Source organism: Puma concolor, chromosome B3 (assembly GCF_028749965.1).
Source record: "Puma concolor isolate L17-30 chromosome B3, mPumCon1.1.hap2, whole genome shotgun sequence".
Classification (NCBI taxonomy): Eukaryota; Metazoa; Chordata; class Mammalia; order Carnivora; family Felidae; genus Puma; species Puma concolor.
The window spans coordinates 29,806,531-29,826,815 of record NC_141672.1 but is presented as its reverse complement, the minus strand read 5'-3'; the positions used below and the strand labels follow the sequence as shown (position 1 = coordinate 29,826,815).

At 38.3% G+C, this 20,285-nt stretch overlaps 1 protein-coding gene and 1 long non-coding RNA gene across 11 annotated transcripts in view; both read right to left on the bottom strand.

The window, feature by feature from the left end:
• NUMB (NUMB endocytic adaptor protein) overlaps positions 1 to 20,285 on the bottom strand; it is a 204,834-nt gene that overhangs the window by 152,759 nt on the left and 31,790 nt on the right. For 3 of the 10 annotated variants that reach the window (XM_086709335.1, XM_086709337.1, XM_086709336.1), the window contains exon 2: positions 8,079 to 8,210. The exons of the other annotated variants lie outside the window; for them this stretch is intronic. The gene's annotated coding sequence lies outside the window, so the exon portion shown is untranslated. The remainder of the gene's footprint in view (positions 1 to 8,078; positions 8,211 to 20,285) is intronic. 10 annotated transcript variants of the gene reach the window in all.
• LOC147579845 (uncharacterized) lies at positions 1,761 to 4,892 on the bottom strand. The gene is made up of 2 exons (XR_015252204.1): positions 2,766 to 4,892; positions 1,761 to 2,530 (listed from the first exon to the last, which is right to left on the bottom strand). It is a non-coding gene; the product is annotated as an uncharacterized LOC147579845 (long non-coding RNA).

Below are 20,285 nucleotides of genomic sequence, written 5' to 3'. Positions count from 1 at the left end.
AGTTAACTTTTTAAATTGGTATATCCAGCATTAAATGGTATATGCCTGGCTGGCTCAGTCAGTAGAGCATGTGACTCCTGATATCAGGGTTGTAGGTTCAAGCCCCATGCTGGGTGTAGAGATCACTTAAAAATAAAATCAGGGGTGCCTGGATGGCTCAGTCAGTTGAGCATCCGACACCTGGTTTCAGTTCAGGTCATGATCTCATAGTTTGTGGCTTTGAGCCCCACATCAGACTCCGTGCTGACAGTGCAGAGCCTGCTTGAGATTCTCTCTCACTCTCTCTCTCTGCCCCTTCCCCACTCACTCTCTCTGTTTCTCAAAACAAACTTTTAAAAAATTTAATAAAATAAAATCATAAATTTATAAATTCATAAATAAATAAATAAATAAAATTGGTGTATCCATACAACAGAATACTACTCAATAATAAAAAGGAACAATGCTGATACATGCTACAATATAATGGCCCTCAAGAACATTAAGGTAAGTAAAAGAAGCTGGACACAAGACCACATGTTGTATGATTACATTTATATCAAATCTCCAGGAAAAGCAAATTTTTAGAGACAGAAAGTAGATTTATGATTACCTGAGGCTGGGGTTAGAAATAAGAATTGACTACAAATAGGCAGAAGGGATTTCTAGGAGGTGATGAAAATGTTCTAAAACTGAATTGTGGTGATGACTATACAACTTTGTAAATTTACTAAAAATCACTGATTTGTACCCTTACAAGTGAATTTTATGTATATAAATTATTTGTCAATCAAACTGCTTGAAAACAAAAAACTAAACATAATGTGAACATTTTAATGTAGAAATCTATGCAAAGTAAGTTCCTAATTGCCTAGAAAACAGAAAGGTGGAAGTAAAAAGGTTGTTAAGGGGCCTAATTGACAGTCAAAAGACACCATGGAGACCTAAATGTAAGACAGTGATAGTGAGAACGCAAAGAGGACTTGCTTCAAGTTAAAATGCAGAGTAAGGCTATCAAATTATCACATCAAAAATTACTGAGATTACATATTTAACAGGTACATATTACATCAATAAAATAAACAATATTCTTATTAATCTTAAAATTCCAAAAACCAGACCCAATCAATACAATCTCAGCTTTGCTCTGGTGAAAGAATTTTTTTATTTTTAAATGTTTATTTATTTATTTTGAGAGAGAGAGGGAGAGAGAGAATCCCAAGCAAGCTCAGCACTATCAGCACAGAACCTATGCGGGGCTCAAACTTGCGAGTTGTGAGATCATGACCTGAGCCAAAACCAAGAGTCAGATGTTTAATTGACTGAGACACCCAGATGCCCCAAGAGTTAATTTTATTTAGTACCCTGAGATCTGAAAAATTCCTTCTTATGGCATTGTCATTACTTTACAGACTTAGCTCTGTAAGGTGCTCAAGCCTCTATTCTTCTTTACTTCTTAATCAATGTGTCACAAATCAGATAAAATGCAACATGCTGGACAGTGGTACAGTTTTATGATATGTATAACCACTTTTTCTTATATGATTAATAGACTCTGAAAATAACACATTTTTCATTCCATTATGTTTTTCTGTTAAACAGAACTTTTTAATATATATAAACTAGTATTAACACATAATACTCAAAAAGAGGAGATGTGACTTAAATACCAATGTCAAAAAACCTGGTTAATCTTTAACTCACCCCTCACTGCTCATTCTAACCCTGGTTTTATTAAGCACTGATTTTTTTTTTTTTTCAAAAATTTTTTTTAACGTTTATTTAAGACAGAGAGAGACAGAGCATGAACGGGGAAGGGTCAGAGAGAGGGAGACACAGAATCTGAAACAGGCTCCAGGGTCTGAGCTGTCAGTACAGAGCCCGACGTGGGGCTCGAACTCACGGACTGCGAGATCATGACCTGAGCCGAAGTCGGCCGCTTAACCGACTGAGCCACCCAGGTGCCCCTTAAGCACTGATTTTCTAATTTACCTCTAACTACTGTCAAAATTGGACTTTCCTGATATTTATCCAGTTTTAAGACTTTCAAGAGATTCAAAGATGTCAAAATTCTTAAAGTCTCCTTTTTCCAAAGATTAAATTATCCCAGTGGGAGGGGGAGTTCTGATTTCCTCCTGCTATAGTCAGAAAAGGCTTTTAAGATTCATCTTTCTTATAGTTTTTTCTTATAAATTCAAACAGTTATTTGAAATTCAGAATTAATGAACAAGTTTTCTTTTCCACAGATAGATGATGAAAGAAAAACATCTCTGTAAAATATCTCCATTAATGACAGCATGACTTTCTTCCAATCAGAACTCAACAATTTTCCTCACCTGTTCACTTCTCTTATCCTTAGATCACTAATATGAATGTTTACTGATTAACATACAATCTGTATCCTAATGAACAGGGACCTAGGAAGTTTTTACTGTCAATCCTCTGACACAGACTCCTCAATTTGTAAATTTGTAAAAGTAACTTGGAGTTAGTAAACTTCCAAACTTTCTCAGAAGCTAACATTTCTTTAAAATATTATAATCAGGGGCGCCTGGGTGGCGCAGTCGGTTAAGCGTCCGACTTCAGCCAGGTCACGATCTCGCGGTCCGTGAGTTCGAGCCCCGCGTCGGGCTCTGGGCTGATGGCTCAGAGCCTGGAGCCTGTTTCCGATTCTGTGTCTCCCTCTCTCTCTGCCCCTCCCCCGTTCATGCTATGTCTCTCTCTGTCCCCAAAATAAAATAAACGTTGAAAAAAAAAAAAATTTAAAATATTATAATCAGGTTAACGGGGCGCCTGGGTGGCTCAGTTGGTTAAGCGTCCGGCTCCAGCTCAGGTCACGATCTCGCTGTCTGTGAGTTCGAGCCCTGCATTGGGCTCTGGGCTGACGGCTCAGAGCCTGGAGCCTGCTTCCGATTCTGTGTCTCCCTCTCTCTCTGCCCCTCCCCCGTTCATGCTCTGTCTCTGTCTCAAAAATAAAATAAACGTTAAAAAAATTTTTTTTAATATTATAATCAGGTTAAAATCAAGATAAATCTATACTTTTAACGATACCTTATAATGTAAAATAATCTTGTCTTGATGAACGATTAAGCTATTACAATATTACTGAATTGACAAAAAGAAAACTTAGTACTTCACGTAACATGAAACATCATCCTATGCGTCAAAAGGCAAGACCTCCTTGGCAAAATGCAGAAAATAAGCCTAGCTCTATTAAACACTATAAATAGTTATGCATTAAGGGTGCCCAGGTCATTCAGTCAGTTGAGTGTCCAATTCTTGATTTCAGCTCAGGTCATGGGTATGGGACTGAGCCCTGAGCCAGGCTCCACACTCAGTGTGGAGCCTACCTAAGATTCTCTTTCCCTCTGCCCCTCTTCCCTGCTTGCATGCTCTCAAAAAAAAAAAAAAAAAAAAAAAAAAGCATTAAAAACAATGTCCTATTCAACACTGTACTAGACATTCTAGCTAGAGAATTAAGAAAAAAAATAAAATAAATCCAACTTGGAAAGGAACAAGTGAAACTATTTTTATAGAATGGATAAAAAAATGTGGTATATACATATAATAGAATATTATTTAGCCTTAAAAATGAAGGAAATTCTGGGGCGCCTGGGTGGCTCAGTTGGTGGAGCTTCCGACTTCAGCTCAGGTCATGATCTCACAGTTCGTGAGTTCGAGCACCGCATCAGGCTCTGTGCTGACAGCTTGGAGCTTGGAGCCTGCTTCGGATTCTGTGTCTCCTTCTCTCAACCCCGCCCCCACTTGATCTTCCCCTCCCCTCAAAAATAAACAAACATTTTTAAAAAATTTTAAACAAAAATGAAGGAAATTCTCACATATACTACATCAAATGTCCTTGAGGACATTATGCTCAGTGAAATAAGCCAGTCACAAAAAGACAATACTGTATGATTTCATTTATATGAAGTACCTAGAGTAGTCTAATTCATTGACAGAAATAGAATCCTGGTTGCCAGGGGCGAGGGGATGGGAGTATAGGGAGTTGTTTAACAGGTATCAAGTTTCAGTTTCACAAGATGAAAAGTTCTAGAGATTGGGTTGTACAACAATGTGAATGTATTTACTGACATTACACTAAAAAAGAGTTAATATGGTAAATTTTATGCAATGCCAATCACTTCCTTACCACAAATTTTACACACTTTTGTTAAATATTTCATACACAAAAGGTGTTATACCTTTTTTAAAATTTTTTAATGTTTATTTTTCAGAGAGACAGAGCACAAGTGGGGGAGGGGCAGAAAGTGAGGGGACACAGAATCTGAAGCAGGTTCCAGGCTCTGAGCTGTCAGCATAGAGCCTGATGCGGAGCTCGAACTCACAAGCTATGAGATCATGACCTAAGCTGAAGACTGGAAGCTTAAACAACTAAGCCACCCGGGCACCCCAGTGTTCTAATTTTTAATAATGGGGTGGGGAGTTCCAGAGAAGAAAGTCACACAACTTCTGTTTTGCCAAAAATCTGTATAAGCATGAACTGAATGTCATTTTTCAATGGAGTGTCACTGTAATTTTAGAGATGGGAATACTAAAGAAAAAAAAAAGAATACTGATGAGTAGGATAACCAGTAACCCCAAAGAAATATAATTTCTGCCTTCCACAATTATTCAAATTTTTTTGCATGTTAAAAGAATATTTACATATTCATCTTTACAAAAGAACTTTTATCATTTACCTCCTTCCATGGATTGAATAAAATGTCACAGAGTAAACACAATCATATTTGCAATTTCTATAGGGTTTTTTAGAAGTTTTTATTGTTGTGGCACCTGGGTGGCTCGGTCGGTTAGGCGTCCATCTTCAGTCTTCGGCCTAGGTCATGGTCTTGACGCTCCAGAGTTAGAGCCCCACGCAGGGCTCTGTGCTGACAGCTCAGGGCCCGGAGCCTGTTTTGTTTTTTAAAATTTTTTTTTTTTTTAACATTTATTTATTTTTTTGGGACAGAGAGAGACAGAGCATGAACGGGGGAGGGGCAGAGAGAGAGGGAGACACAGAATCGGAAACAGGCTCCAGGCTCTGAGCCATCAGCCCAGAGCCCGACGCGGGGCTCGAACTCACGGACCGCGAGATCGTGACCTGGCTGAAGTCGGACGCTTAACCGACTGCGCCACCCAGGCGCCCCTCCGGAGCCTGTTTTGAATTCTGTGTCTCCGTCTCTCTCTCTGCCCTGCCCCTGCTCACATTCTGACTCTCACACTCTCTCTCAGAAATAAATAAACATTAAAAAAAAATTTTTAATGCTTAAAACAGGGGCACCTGGGTGGCTCAGTCGGCTAAGCATCTGACTCTTAGTTTTAGCTCAGGTCATGATTTTGTGGTTTGCGATCAATCAAGCACTGTGCTGGGCTCTGCGCTGACAGTGCAGCCTGGGATTCTCTTTCCCTCTCGACCCCTCCCCACTTGCACACACATACACACACACTCTCTCCCTCTCTCTCAAAATAAATTTAAAAATGCTTAAAACAAAAAATAAGGTAAGTTAATGACAAAAGGTTTTATATATGTTTGTGTATATATGCATATATTGTTGTTACTGTTATTTAATATACAATATTTTACACTAACCATTATTCCCAATCTATGTCTACTGGAAAACATCTCATCTTGTTTTTAAATGAAAAATGAAACAGAACAGCTTTCCCATTTATTACACTTTGAACTAAAATATATTGTTTCAAAGAATGAAATCATTTACAACAATGTGGATGGAACTAAAGGGTATTATGCTAAGTGAAATAACTCAGAGAAAGATATCATGATTTCACTTACACATGGAATGAGAAACTCAACAGATCAACATAGGGGAAGATAAGGAAAAATAAGATAAAAACAGTGAGGGAGGCAAACCATAAGAGACTCTTAAATACAGAGAACAAACTGAGGATTGCTGGAGAGGTGGGGGGGGAATGGGTTAAATGGGTGATGGGCATCAAGGACGGCACTTTTCAGGATGAGCACTGGGTATCATATGTAAGAGATCAATCACTGGGTTCTACTCCTGAAGCCAAGACTACACTGTATGTTAACTAACTTGAATTTGAATTGAAAATAATAAAGTAATATAAACTATATTATTTCATAAACTCAGTCAATTCTGATTATTCACAGTAAAGAGCAAACTTCTGAGATTACCTCTATTGTCACAATTGCTGGCTCAGTCATTTTCCACTGTAGGATATCTACCTGTGAGTACCTAGGAAATAGGACTGAACCAATGCTGCCAAATTAGGCTCATATCTAGACAGCAAAAAAATTTCCTCGGTCTAAGAAATAATGAGTATATGTATATATATAATAGTACATATTAATTATAGCTTATTTCCCACTTATAGTGAACAACATCTCCATGTAATACTTAGAGGATAATCTAAAAATATTACCCCATTACATCCAGAAATTAAGTACTAGCTATATTCAAACCTGCGACAGGTAATTTATATAAATGGTGAGTAAGTGTGATTAATACAACCAAATACTCTACAACTTGGTAAGTTTTCTTGTTCCATTGGAAAAAAATGTTTAATTACCAGAAATTTAGCAAGTAAAATTGTACAATCCAAAAAGAGCTTACACAGTTTTCCTCAAAAGCAGCAGAAAAAACAAACTTGATGCATACAATAACACTGGCACTAGTTTTCTTAAATCTACCATATTGGAAACCAGTTTCCCAAATAATTCTCCAATTATTAAAATAAGGGGGGAAAAAACAAGTAGCCTTTGAACTAAAATAAAAGAAATATAAACTACATTGTTTCATAAACTCAGTCAATTCTGACTCAAAAACAAAAAACCGAAGATGCAGATCTTATTTTTTAATATTTATTTATTTTGGGGTGGGGTGGGGGAGACAGAGAATCCCAGTCAGGTTCCATGCTGTCAGCACAGAGACCAATAAGGAGCTCGAACTCAAACTGTGAGATCATGACTTGAGCGGAAATCAAGAGTCAGACACTCAACCAATAGAGCCACCCAGATGCCCCCAAATTTTATTTTGCATCTTGTTTATAAATTTTTATCTCTATTTTTGATTATGTTGCTTTGTTGATACAAACAAAAATTCAAAATCTATTTCACCTCTTCCTGTTTAGGCATCTTATTTTCAGCATCATACTCTACTCAGACAGGAAACGCATGCAAAATTCTTACTGGACTCAGACACCATAATTTCCTGCCAATATTCCTCTTTTCATATATTATACATGTTGTTTATATTCTTCATCTTAAAAGTAATACAAACTGTGCCCCATTATATTCTTCCAAGATAGCTACAATGGGAGATTCCATCCCACTGTATCTCTTCTTATAATGAGATGTTGATATTCCTCCCTTCAAGTGGTGTGGTCTATGTCCACCCCCTCCTCTGAACACAGGTGGGCCTTACTGACTACTTCAACCAACAGAAAAAAGCAGATTTAAGACTATGTGACTTCCAAAACTAAGTCAAATATGCCATGCAACTTCACCTTGTTCTCTTGGGATGCTCTCTCTTGGAACCTAGCCACCATGCTGTGAGGAAGCCAAGCAGCCAAAATGAAAGGTCATGTGTAGGTGTTCTGGCCAAGAGCCCAGGCTGAGGTCCCTGCCAATAGCCAGCGTTAACCACCAGACATATGAGTGTGCAAGCCTTCAAACGATTCCACCGCCCAGCCAATCAAGCCACCCCACCCTTCCAGCTACTCCACCTCAGGCTACATATTAACGGAGACAAACTGTCCCCCCCAAGTAAGTCTTGACCAAATTACAGAAACATAATCAAAATAAATGACTGTGGTATGTTTTGAACCACTAAGTAAACAATAGATAACATAAGCTCATAAATAAAATTTGAAAAATGCACAAAAAGAGGAAGAAGAAAACCTTTAATTACACTAAGTTTCACCACTGTTAACATTTTGACACATATTTTACCATCAAGAAAATATTTTGCCCCACTCACCTAAGATTTCAAATGCTTTATTTTTACTGGAATAAAGGGCCAAGTTTTAAAGGTAGTCAACTGTTTGTATCTAACTAGAAATAGGAAGGGAAAACATTATAGTCATTCTACTTTTCTTCTCTTTACTCTTTCACATACCTGTCCTTAGTGAGGTATCTGAGGATGGCTGGTACACCAATATTCCAATCTATGGATGTGAATCAAGACCTTGGGTTGCAACAGCAGCTGTACTGGACCTCCTCCCTGGAAGAAGTTGCTGAAGCCCCAAATCTGAAATTTTAAGGAAAGAAAATACTAAATATAAACATTTCCTTTCAATCACTTATAATTCCATCTCCACAACTAAATGGGTGCTGGCAGAGTAGGTTAAGATTACATGTAAGTGAACACACAGGTTTCACTAAAAGTGGAGTAATGCGGATTCAAGATCCAGCTCTACTTCTTACTAGATATATGATCTTACTGAAAGAACGAATTAGGGCACCTGGGTGGCTCGGTTGAATGTCCGACTTTGGCGCAGGTCATGATCTCCCGGTTCGTGAGTTTGAGCCCCACATTGGGCTCTGTGCTGACAGCTGGGAGCCTGGAGCCTGCTTCGGATTCTGTGTCTCCCTCCCTCCTTCTCTCTCTTTCTGCCCCTCCCTTGCTCACACACTCTCTCTCAAAAACAAACTTAAAAAAAAAAGAATAAATTCTCTGTGCCTAAGTCCCACCATGTAATGAAGACTGTGGTGACTGGATCAAAATCTTGGGCTAGGAGTTAGAAGATCTAGGTTCTAAACTCAGTTATCATTCTGCCTTGCTGTAAGAATTTTGATACTTCTCTGGGTTCAGATATACCATCTCTAAAAGGAAAGGGTTGTTTTAGATAATAGTTCCTGAAATCTAATCCTTAAACAGATGCCAGCCATGACTAAAAAATGGGTGTAAAGTTACCAACTGTGCTTACTCTGAGATTGTCTTTCCTATTTTTTGTTATTAAAATGGTTTCTTTTATGAGATGATGTGATAGACAGTAGTATAGTTTTTTAAATATCTTGAAGAGTCAAAATCAAAAGCCTATAGCCCTATGTAAACAATATAGAATTCTTTTTAGAAATTCTTGTATGTATGCAACTTACATGAGCTCTAAAACCCCCTCTACTTCTAACATTCCACATATTTACTATTCAACTAGCATTTTTTAGGTACCTAAAATGTGACAGACACTCTACCAGTTGCTGGGGAAGCCCCAAAATAAATAAGATTAGTCCCTGCTCCTAAAAACCTCCCAATCTAATAGGGAAATAGACACATAAACCTCAAATACAATTTAACAGGCTAAGTTTTGTAATAGAGGCTTTACACCTTGCAACATACAAGAGGTAAAATAGCGGAATGAATGAATTTTTAAATTAAGTAGGATTTTTTAAATTATTACTTAAGATTTTATTTGCAGGGGGTGGGGGCACCTGGCTGGCGCAGTCAGAAGAGCATTCAACTCTTGATCTCAAGGTTGTGAGTTCAAGCCCCACAATGGGTGCAGAGATTATTTAAATAAATAAAACTTTAAAAAATGAGATTTTATTTCTTTAAGTAATCTCTACACCCAATGTGGGCCTTGAATTCACAACCCTAAGATCAAGAGTCACACACTCCACCAACTGAACCAGCCAGGTGCCCCAAATTAAGTGGGATTTTAGAGCTGTATAATTGTATGAAGAATTACTCAACCTCTTTAAATCTCAATTTCCTTACTTGCAAAACAGGAATGATTACAGATAACACAGAGTTGTGGGAAATAGGTAAAATGTAAAAACAAAGGACAATCCACCCGAAAATTTGCCTTATATACTTTCCAGAAGACAAATTAAAAATGTATCATATATTAATGACCTGGCACAAAAGGGATTATTTACAATACTGATTTACACTCAGAGGTACCTTTGTACACTAACTTCTAAACATCTGAAGGCTTACAACCAAGTTTGCTCCATTTATATTCCTAGCACCTAGTACAATTCCTTAATAATGGCAAGTATTAATAAATAGTTTATTAGAAAAAAGGACTGAATGAACGAATGGCTTTTTTAAAAAAACAGGAACTAAAGTTATAATAGCTGAAAGTAAAAATTCTTAAGTTTTCATTCAAAACTAATTTTAAGTGTGTATTTTAAGTACCCAGACCTGTCATATTAGAACCTGGATACGCAGGCCTGTTTTAAAAAGCAAAACAGGGGTGCCTAGATGGCTCAGTCGGTTGAGCATCCAACACTTGATTTTGGCTCAGGTCATGAATCTTAGGGTTATGGGATCAAGTCCTGTGTCAGGCTCTGCACTAACAGGTTGGGGTCTACTTAGGATTCTCTCTCCCCTTCTCTCTCTCTGCCCCTGCCCCACTTGCATGCACACACGCACAGGTGCACACACACACACACACACAGGTGCACACTCTCTCTCTCTCAAAAATAAATAAACTTAAAGGAAGGAAGGAAGGAAGGAAGGAAGGAAGGAAGGAAGGAAGGAAGGAAGGAAGGAAGGGAGGGAGGAAGGGAGGAAGGAAGAGAAAGAAAGAAAGAAAGAAAGAAAGAAAGAAAGAAAGAAAGAAAGAAAGAAAGAAAGAAAGAAAGAAAGAAAGAGAGAGAGAGAGAACTCCCAGGTTGGTTTATGTTCCAAGTAGCTGTCCCTAGAGGAACGGATCGGAGAAAGAAACTTAAGCACAGCATTTAAGCTTTATTCAGACCTGGAAGACAAAAATCTGACATACTTCCCACAAAGAACATGCCTATGGAAAAAAACTACAGTATCTATTTTAAAAAAAAACAACAAACCACTTATTTTTACTTTTTTTTTTTTTTTTACTAGAATTGCTATGCCCATTACAGTGATCATAAAGAGGAAACCTTCCCAATTACAAATTAAGACCTCCTACTCAAAACTTAACTCATAAATTCTGTTTATCCTAAATATTTTATCCTAAATATTTACTTTCATCATACCCAAAGATCCTCCTTTCACTTCCCAGTATCTGTTCAAAGGTGTTAGAACCAATCACCATCCAATCTCAATTCTGAATGACTTTCAAAAAATGGGTGATTACCTCCTTAATATCATATCCCTTCTTAATATGTAACCACTAACAGCTCTCATAACTACATTTTGCCAAGGCCAAGTGTGATGTGCTACTCACAACTCCAAGCCTGTGCTGCATGGCTCCAAACCATTCTTCTCCAAAGTAGTAGCATGCTATTCTCTTCTCTTAATTACATACGAATTCCTTGTACTCAAAATGTGGTTCATCAACTGGTACCATCTCAGGCCCTACCTTATACCTACTAAACAGGTTCTGCATTTTAACATGAACGTCAGGTGATTCATACAAAGAAAATTTTGAGAGGCACTGTACTAATTCAGGGTCCCTTCCTCCTGCCTTACAGTTTTTGAATTGCGATTTGCCATATAAGGAAAGAGATCCTTTTTCTTTTGAGCATATTAAGACCCACCAGGGGTGCCTGGGTGGCTCAGTTGGTTGAGCGTCTGACTTCGGCTCAGGTCATGATCTCAGGGTTTGTGGGTTCAAGCCCCGCGTCGGGGTCTGGGCTGACAGCTCAGAGCCTGGAGCCTGCTTCCGATTCTGTGTCTCCCTCTCTGCCCCTCCCCAGCTTGCATTCTGTCTCTCTCTCTCTTTCTCAAAAGTAAATAAAACATTAAAAAAAAAAAAGACCCACCAAAATGAAGTGAGGAATATTTAAATAAGATTACACAGTTTCTTCACAACCTTCTTTTCATAAAAGACTGTAAGTTTTATGAAGCCAGAGACTTCACTGTATCCTCAAGACTAAAACAGTACCAGGTAAATATTTGTAGAAGAAACAAAATAGACAACAGATGATCCCTAAAGTCCTCTGACTTTTAAATCTTTGGCTCTTCCATTTGCCATGTAAACAAAATTCTATCTAAGGAAAGGGAAGCTAAAAGATCATCTAAATTTACAAAATAAAAAATATGCCACCTTAAATGACTTGGTCACAAGGTCACAAGGCAGGTTCACTATTAAGTTCATAAAGCTCAAAAACATTTTTATAATATCATATTTTTTTTAAGTTTAAATTTATTCATATTAAGTAACCTCTACACCCATCATGGGGCTTAACCTCACGACTCCAAGATCGAGAGTCACATGCTCCGGGGTGCCTAGGTGGGTCAGTAGGTTAAGCATCTAACTTCGGCTCAGGTCATCATCTCGCAGATCTCGATGTGGGGTTTAGGCCCCACATCAGGCTCTCTGCTGACAGCTCAGAGCCTGGAACCTGCTTTGGAATCTGTGTCTCCCTCTCTCTCTGCCCCTCCCCCACTCATACTCTCTCTCAGGAGCACACACTCTCTCTCAAAATAAAATAAAACACTTAAAAAAAAAAAGTCACATGCTCTTCCAACTGAGCCAGCCAGGCACCCCGGTATCATTGTATTATAAATATTAATATATTTTATAATTATATTTTAGGTCAAATGACAATACTTCCTCTACATGTACACTATCATCCAAGTAGCTAGCAAAACTCAAATATCCAGAAAAGTTGTACACTCAAGGGTTTAAGGAAACCTAAAATGTACACATTGTTGCAAAGTATCTGTACATAAAAACTGAAGATTTCATAGTATGATTAGTTTCTTCAAAGCCAGAAGTAAAGTGCTTCCAATCTTTACTGCACTTTAAGTTGAAATAGAGGAAAGAAACAAAAGGGATAGAAAAAAATAAAAATACAGAAAAGAAAAAAAAAAAATAGGGACCAGATATGGCAACCGGATAGAGAAGTGAACAGAGGTAAATAGCAATCAAAAGTCTCAAGGAATGTGATTTAGGGACTTAGAAAAGGAAAAATGGCTATAAAAGCAAAAAGCAGAGTATCAATTGAACCAACATCCATTTCAGGAACTTCTAACACATAGTGCAAGAAATTCTGGGAGCAAGTAAATTCTAGAATATCTCTGGGGTTGGGGTGCCTGGCTGGCTCAGTTGGTAGAGCACCTGACTCTTGATCTGAGGATCATAAGTTGAAGCTTCACATTAGACATGGAGCCTACTTAAAAAAAAGAGAGAGAGAGAATGTTTTTTAATTTTTATTTTAGAGAGAAAGAGCGCAAATGGGGGAGACGGGCAGAGGGAGAGAGAATTCCAAGCAGGCTCCACGCTCAGCACACAGCCCATCACGGGGCTCAATCCCAGACCCTGGGATCATGACCCCAGCCAAAAATCAAGAGTGAGAGGCTCAACTGACTAAGCCACCCAGGTGCCCAGGGAGAGTCTGTTTTTAGAATATCTCTAGGATCCAGGCACCTGGTGGCTCAGTCGGTTAAGTGTCTAACTCTCAATATCGGCTTAGGTCACAATTTCACCCTTGTGGGATAAAGCCCTGTGTGGGATTCCACCCTGGGTGTGGAGCCTCCTTGGGATTCTCTCCCTTTCTCTTTGCTTCTCCCCTGCTCATGCTTTCCCTCTCTCTTGCTGTCTCTCAAAATAAATAAATAAACTTTTTTAATTTTTTTTTTTTTTTTGAGAGGGAGAGAGAGGCAGAGAGAGACAGAGCACGAGCAGGGGAGGAGCAGAGAGAGGGAGACACAGAGGCTGAAGTAGGATCCAGGTTCTGAGCTGTCAGCACAAAGCCCAACATGGGGCCCAAATTCATGAACTGCGAGATCATGACCTGAGCAGAAGTCAGTTGCCCAACCGACTGAGCCACCAAGTCAACCCAAAACAAATAAATAAACTTTTAAGAAAATGTTTAGAATATCTCTGGGGTTGGTGGATCATTTCTCCCACCTACCATAGCCTACATAACTAAATTAATAAGGAACAAGGAAATACATCCCTAACCTCTTCAGAGATTACTAAAAAGCAAATTAGGTTCAATATGTACTTTGTTTTCTATGGCAAGCGCAGGTCTAGAAAGTTTTCATTAATCTCTATGAAGATTTTCATTAAAAACAAAAAAAAAATTAAGTTTTGATTCCTCACCTACCTTCTACACCTCATTTTCCCTATTTATGATATTAGATTTAGTCCAAAACATAGATATAATCAGTTCATGCAGAGATTTCTATTTCTAAAAGACATTTTCTAGAAATCTATTATATGCAAAACAAACAAAAAACAACAAAAAAAAAACCCATAAATGTTAAATTAGGGTGAGGAAAGACCACCAGAACAAGGTACCAAAGTAGAAATCATAGACTGACTATAAAAATGTAAAACAGGGCTGCCTGGGTGGCTCAGTCAGTTGGGAGTCCGACTTTGGCTCAGGTCATTATCTCACCGTTCGTGCGTTTGAGCCTCACATCAGGCTCTGTGCTGACAGCTCAGAGCCTGGAGCCTGATTTGGATTCTGTGTCTCCCTTTCTGTCTCTCCCTGACTCACGCTCTGTCTCCCTCTGTCTCTCAAAAATAAATAAACGTTAAAAAAAAAATTTTTTTTTTAATGTAAAACATCTATGAGTGCCTGACTGGCTCAGTTAGAAGAGCATGCAACTCTTGAACTAGGGGTCCTGAGTTTGAGCCCCACACTGGGTGTAGAGATTACAATCAATCAATCAACCAATAAATAAATAACTTTATTTTAGATGTAAAACATCTACACTGCAAAAGTCATCATGAAGGAAAGTTAAGACATGAATGACAAATTAGTAAAGTATCTACAATATAAAACAGAGATTTAATGCCCTTAATGTATAAACAGCTCCTATAAATTAATAAAACAACATGGGTAGAAACACATGAAAATATAACTTATGAAAGAAGAAATAAGATCATAAGCACAAGATGTAAATTTCATTAGTAAGAGATACAAATTATCATTTCAGATTGACAAATACTAAAAATATCAGTAAGATCCATACTGTTCTATAAGTTATGTGTTATAATCATATAACACATCAGTAAGATGTGAATCAGTAAGATCCATAAGTGTTCTATAAGGCATATAAAATCTGGCACTCCTATTCACTACTATTGAGATTCTACCTATCAACAGTTTATCATTGTAAGAGCTTTCAAGAAAATAAAGACATTTCAAAATATGCCCATCCTTTGACCCAACAGTCCCACTTGTAAAAAATGTATTCTAGGGATGTAAAATGTAAAAAATCCCATTCTAGGGATGCCTGGGTGGCTTAGTCAGTTGAGAGTCTGACTTCAGCTCAGGTCATGATCTCACAGTTCATGGGTTCGAGTCCCACATTGGGCTCTGTGCTGACAACTCAGAGCCTTGAGCCAGCTTCAGATTCTGTCTCCCTCTCTCCCTGCCCCTTCCCCCTCTCAAAAATAAACAAACATTAAAAAAATTTATTCTAAGTAAATGGATGTGTTTAAATATATATGTACAGAAGAGCCATTGCATACGCCCAGCACGTAGCCAGTGTTCAATTAGTATCTGATGAATAAATAGTACTGTTGAATGATCATAGCATTGTTATAATAGCAAAACTGTTACCATTACAGAAGTATCTAATAAACCATGATATATCCATACATTGAAATCCTATACAGCCATTAAAAATGATAATGCAGGGGCGGGCGCCTGGGTGGCTCAGTCGATTAAGCATCTGACTCTTGATTTCAGCTCAGGTCATATCTTGTAGTGAGTTTGAACTCCGGGTCGGGCTCTGCGCTGATAATGTGGACCTGCTTGGGATTCTCGCTCTCTTTCCCTCTCTGCCCCTCCCTGACTTGTGTGCACACATGCATACTCTTTCTCTCTCTCTCTCAAAATAAACTTAAAAAAAATTTTTAATGATAATGCAGATCTATAATTATTAATTAGGGGAAAAAAACAGTAAACCATATGGTGGTTCCTCAGAAAAAGTAAACACATAATTACCACATGATCCAGCAATTCCATTTCCAGGTATATAACCAATAGAATTGAAAGAAGAGACTCAGATATTTTTTACAGCAAAGTTCATAGCAGCATTGTTTATAATAGCCAAAAGATGGAAACAACCTAAATGCCCACTGAAAGATTAAATGACAAGCAAAATGTGGCATATACATACAATGGAATATTATTCAGCCTTAAAAAACAATGTTCTGACACATGCTACACCATGGATGAACCTTGAAAACATATGCTAAGTGAAATAAAACCAGATACAAAAGGACAAATATTGTATGATTGCATGTTTTTGAGATATACAAAACAGTGAAATTCAGACAGAAAGGTAGCATGGTTGTTGCCATGGGCTGGGGGAAGGGGAGAACAAGCTGTTACTGTTTAATGTGTACAGAGTTTCAGTTTAGAAAGATAAAGTTCTAGAGATGGATAGTGGTGATGGCTGCACAATAATGTGAATGTACTGAATGCCACTGAACTGTACATTCTGAAATAGTTAAAACGAAAAAAATTATAACGTGGTTAAAATAGTAAATTTTATGTTATGTATATTTTATTACAATAAAAAATTATAATGAAAACAATAACACATCTTCTAGACTGGAATAAACACTGTTTATTATTTTTGAGTTGTATTCATAAAAAGTGAGATTTAAAAAATGCATTACTTTGGTTATTTCTGTTCTATTATTATTATTCAGTATCCCCTACACAAGTCATCAAGAATAGTACCGAATGCACACCTGTCAGAATGACTAAAATCAACAACACAAGAAACAACAGGTGTTGGCAAGGGTGTGGAGAAAAAGGAACACATGTGCACTGTTAGTGGGAATGCAAACCGCTACGGCCACTGTGGAACACAATACGGAGGTTCTACAAAAAGTTAAAAGTAGAACTACCCTACCATCCAGTAATCTCACTACTAGGTATTTACCCTAAGACTACAAGAACACTAATTCAAAGGGATACATGCACCCTATGTTTATAGCAGGATTATTCACAATAGCCAAGATGTGGAAGCAGCCCAAGTGTCCATTTATTGATGACTGGATAAAGAAGATGTGGTGTGTGTGTGTGTAATGGAATACTATTCAGCCATAAAAAGAATGAAATCTTGCCATTTGCAACAACATGGATGGAGCTGGAGAGTATAAGGCTAAGCAAAATAAGTCAGAGAAAGACAAATACCATATTTCATTATATGGACTCTAAGAAACAAAACAAACAAGGGGAAAAGAGAGAAATCAAGATACAGATTCTTAATTATAGAGAACATACTGATGTTTACCAGAAAGGAGGGGGGTGGAAGATGGGTTACATAGGTGACAGAGATTAGAGAGTGCACTTGTCATGATGAGCACAGGATGAGGTATGGAACTGTTGAATCATTATACTGTACACCTGAAACTAATATAACACTGTACATTAACTGGAATTAAATTAAAAACCTAAATATAAAAAAATAGTACCAAATGTAAATATTCTTCATCTGAAGTTCAAAGCATAGCTCTGTAAATTACAGTTCACATACCTATTCTAAATAATAAGACACTAAATCAGAGTTAAAACATGTAGCTTCTGTGCTTTTTACAAGTTACTTAAGATGAAAGTCAAATAAATTCCCATGTAAACTAACTCTCATCCTCTTCAGCAAAAAATCAAGCTACCTAGAATATAGCAAAGAACTCCAGTAAGAGGAAAGATCTCAAGTATCTGCATATGCACATTAGAAAATCACCAGAAAACTGAAGAATAAACTACCGAGATGTGATCCTTTGAGAATATACAGCTTATGGTCAAAATAAGCAAAAAGAAGGGCCAAGTGGGACATCAAAGTAAACATCAAGAATAGAAAGCTCCAACCAATCCCATCTTGCCCCTTGCATCCTCTGAGAATGGTCTGACTCTGGTATAACTCACATATTTGATTAGGGTATACCTAAGTAATTCATTCCATAAAGGAGTGAAAGGTATGTAAGGGGTGAATCCAAATTTAGTCCTATCTGAAACTTTATTGAGCTCAAGTACCAGAAGTTTCCAGGTGTGGGAGCAGTGCTCTGCTTATCCAGGTGCACTCTCACCTCATGAGATGCTGCCCTCTGGCACACTCTATAGGCAAAGTTAAGTCAAGTCAACACACTGCTCTCCACAAGAAACCAAGACACCTATTTTAAACTGCGAAAACATTTGGGTCACAATTAGCACTTAAAGAGGACGAGAAAAGTAGGGGCACCAGGATGGCTCAGTTGGTTACACATCCAACTTTGGCGCAGGTCATGATCTCGCGGTTCGTGGGTTGGAGCCCCCACATCAGGCTCTGGGCTGACAGCTCAGCCCAAAGCCTGCTTCAGATTCTGTCTCCCTCTCTCTGCCCCTCCCCCACTCACACTCTGTGTGTCTCTCTCTCAAGAAGAAATAAAACATTTTTTTTTAATTTTTTTAAAGAGAGAAAGAGGGGCGCCTGGGTGGCTCAGTCAACTGAGCATCTGACTTCGGCTCGGGTCATGATCTCGCAGTCCATGAGTTCAAGCCCCACGTCGGGCTCTGTGCTGACAGCTCAGAGCCTGGAGCCTGTTTCGGATTCTGTGTCTCCCTCTCTCTCTGCCCCTCCCCTATTCACGCTCTGTCTCTGTCTCAAAAATAAATAAACGTTAAAAAAAAAATTAAAGAGAGAGAGAGAAGTAAAATGGAAGAGATGAGTGCATCACCCATATTAAGGATGAATACCAATCTCATTTTTCTTTCAACTCTGTGTATGGGGGGCAGGTCACCATATCAAAAATGTTTAAAATTCACTGCTGTAAGGAAATGCTTGTACGTTTACACCTGAAGACAAGCAAAAATATGTGTGCAATACCAACAAAATGGAAATAAAACAAATGTCCATCTTTAGAAGAAAAGATAAATTGTGGTACAGTCTTACAACGAATACATATATCTGAGAAAATGAATCATGGTTACACACACTGATATGGATGAATCTTAAAAACAGAATACTGAGGTGTGCCTGGGTGTCTTAGCTGGTTAAGCGTCTGGCTCTTGATTTTGGCTCAGGTCATGATCTCACAGTTCGTGGGTTTGAGCCTCACATCGGGCTCTGTGCTGACAGTGCGGAGCCTGCTTGGGATTCCCTCTCTGTCTCTGTCTCTCTCTCTCTCTCTCTCACTTTCAAAATAAACTTAAAAAAAAAATACTGATTAGCCAAAGCAAATAAAAATATATACGTAGTATATGTATATATGTGTAACATGGTTCCATTTTTACATCTAAAAAATAGGCAATACTAAACAATATAGTTTTGAAATACATACAAATGCAGTAAACTTAAAAGAAGGGAATAATAAAACCAAAATAAATTTCTGAATAGTTTCATCCCCAGTGGAGAGGCAGGTGAGTGGAAATCAAGGAGAAATATACCAACAATATTGGTGATGTTCTATTCCTTAACCTGGGTGATGAGTTCACAGCTATTGGTTTTATTACACGCTTCATTACTTACATACACAGTACCATATTCTCGTCTGCGTATTAAATACTTCATAATGGGAAGGGAAAACAGAAAAGGAAAAGAGAGGGGAAGGAAAAAGAAGGATGGACACCTATAACATAGGTCAACATGCACCTCCTATCTCTCCCTGGGCAGGCAATGTAAAGTCCCATTAAATATAAGCTTCGTTCTGGGAATGCCAGCTGGTGCAGCCACTCTGGAAAACAGTATGGAGGTTCCTCAAAAAACTAAAAATAGAACTACTCTACAACCCAGCCATTGCACTACTAGGCATTTATCCATGGGACACAGGTGTGCTGTTTCAAAGGGACACATGCACCCCCATGTTTATAGCAGCACTATCAACAATGGCCAAAGTTTGGGAAAAGCCCAAATGCCCATCAATGGATGAATGGATAAAGAAGATGTGGTAAATACATACAATGGAATATTACTCAGCAATCAAAAAGAATGAAATCTTGCCATTTACAACTACATGGATGGAACTGGAGGGTATTATGCTAAGTGAAATTAGTCAGAGAAAGACAAAAATCATGACTTCACTCATATGAGGACTTTAAGAGACAAAACAGATGAACATAAGGGAAGGGAAACAAAAATAATATAAAAACAGGGAGGGGGACAAAACACAAGAGATTCTGAAATATAGAGAGCAAAGAAAGGATTGCTGGAGGGGTTGTGGGAGGGGGGATGGGCTAAATGGGTAAGGGGCATTAAGGAATCTACTCCTGAAATCATTGTTTCACTATATGCTAACTAATTTGGATGTAAATTTTAAAAAATAAAAAATCAGGGGCGCCTGGGTGGCGCAGTCGGTTAAGCGTCCGACTTCAGCCAGGTCACGATCTCGCAGTCCGTGAGTTCGAGCCCCGCGTCGGGCTCTGGGCTGGTGGCTCGGAGCCTGGAGCATATTTCCGATTCTGTGTCTCCCTCTCTCTCTGCCCCTCCCCCGTTCATGCTCTGTCTCTC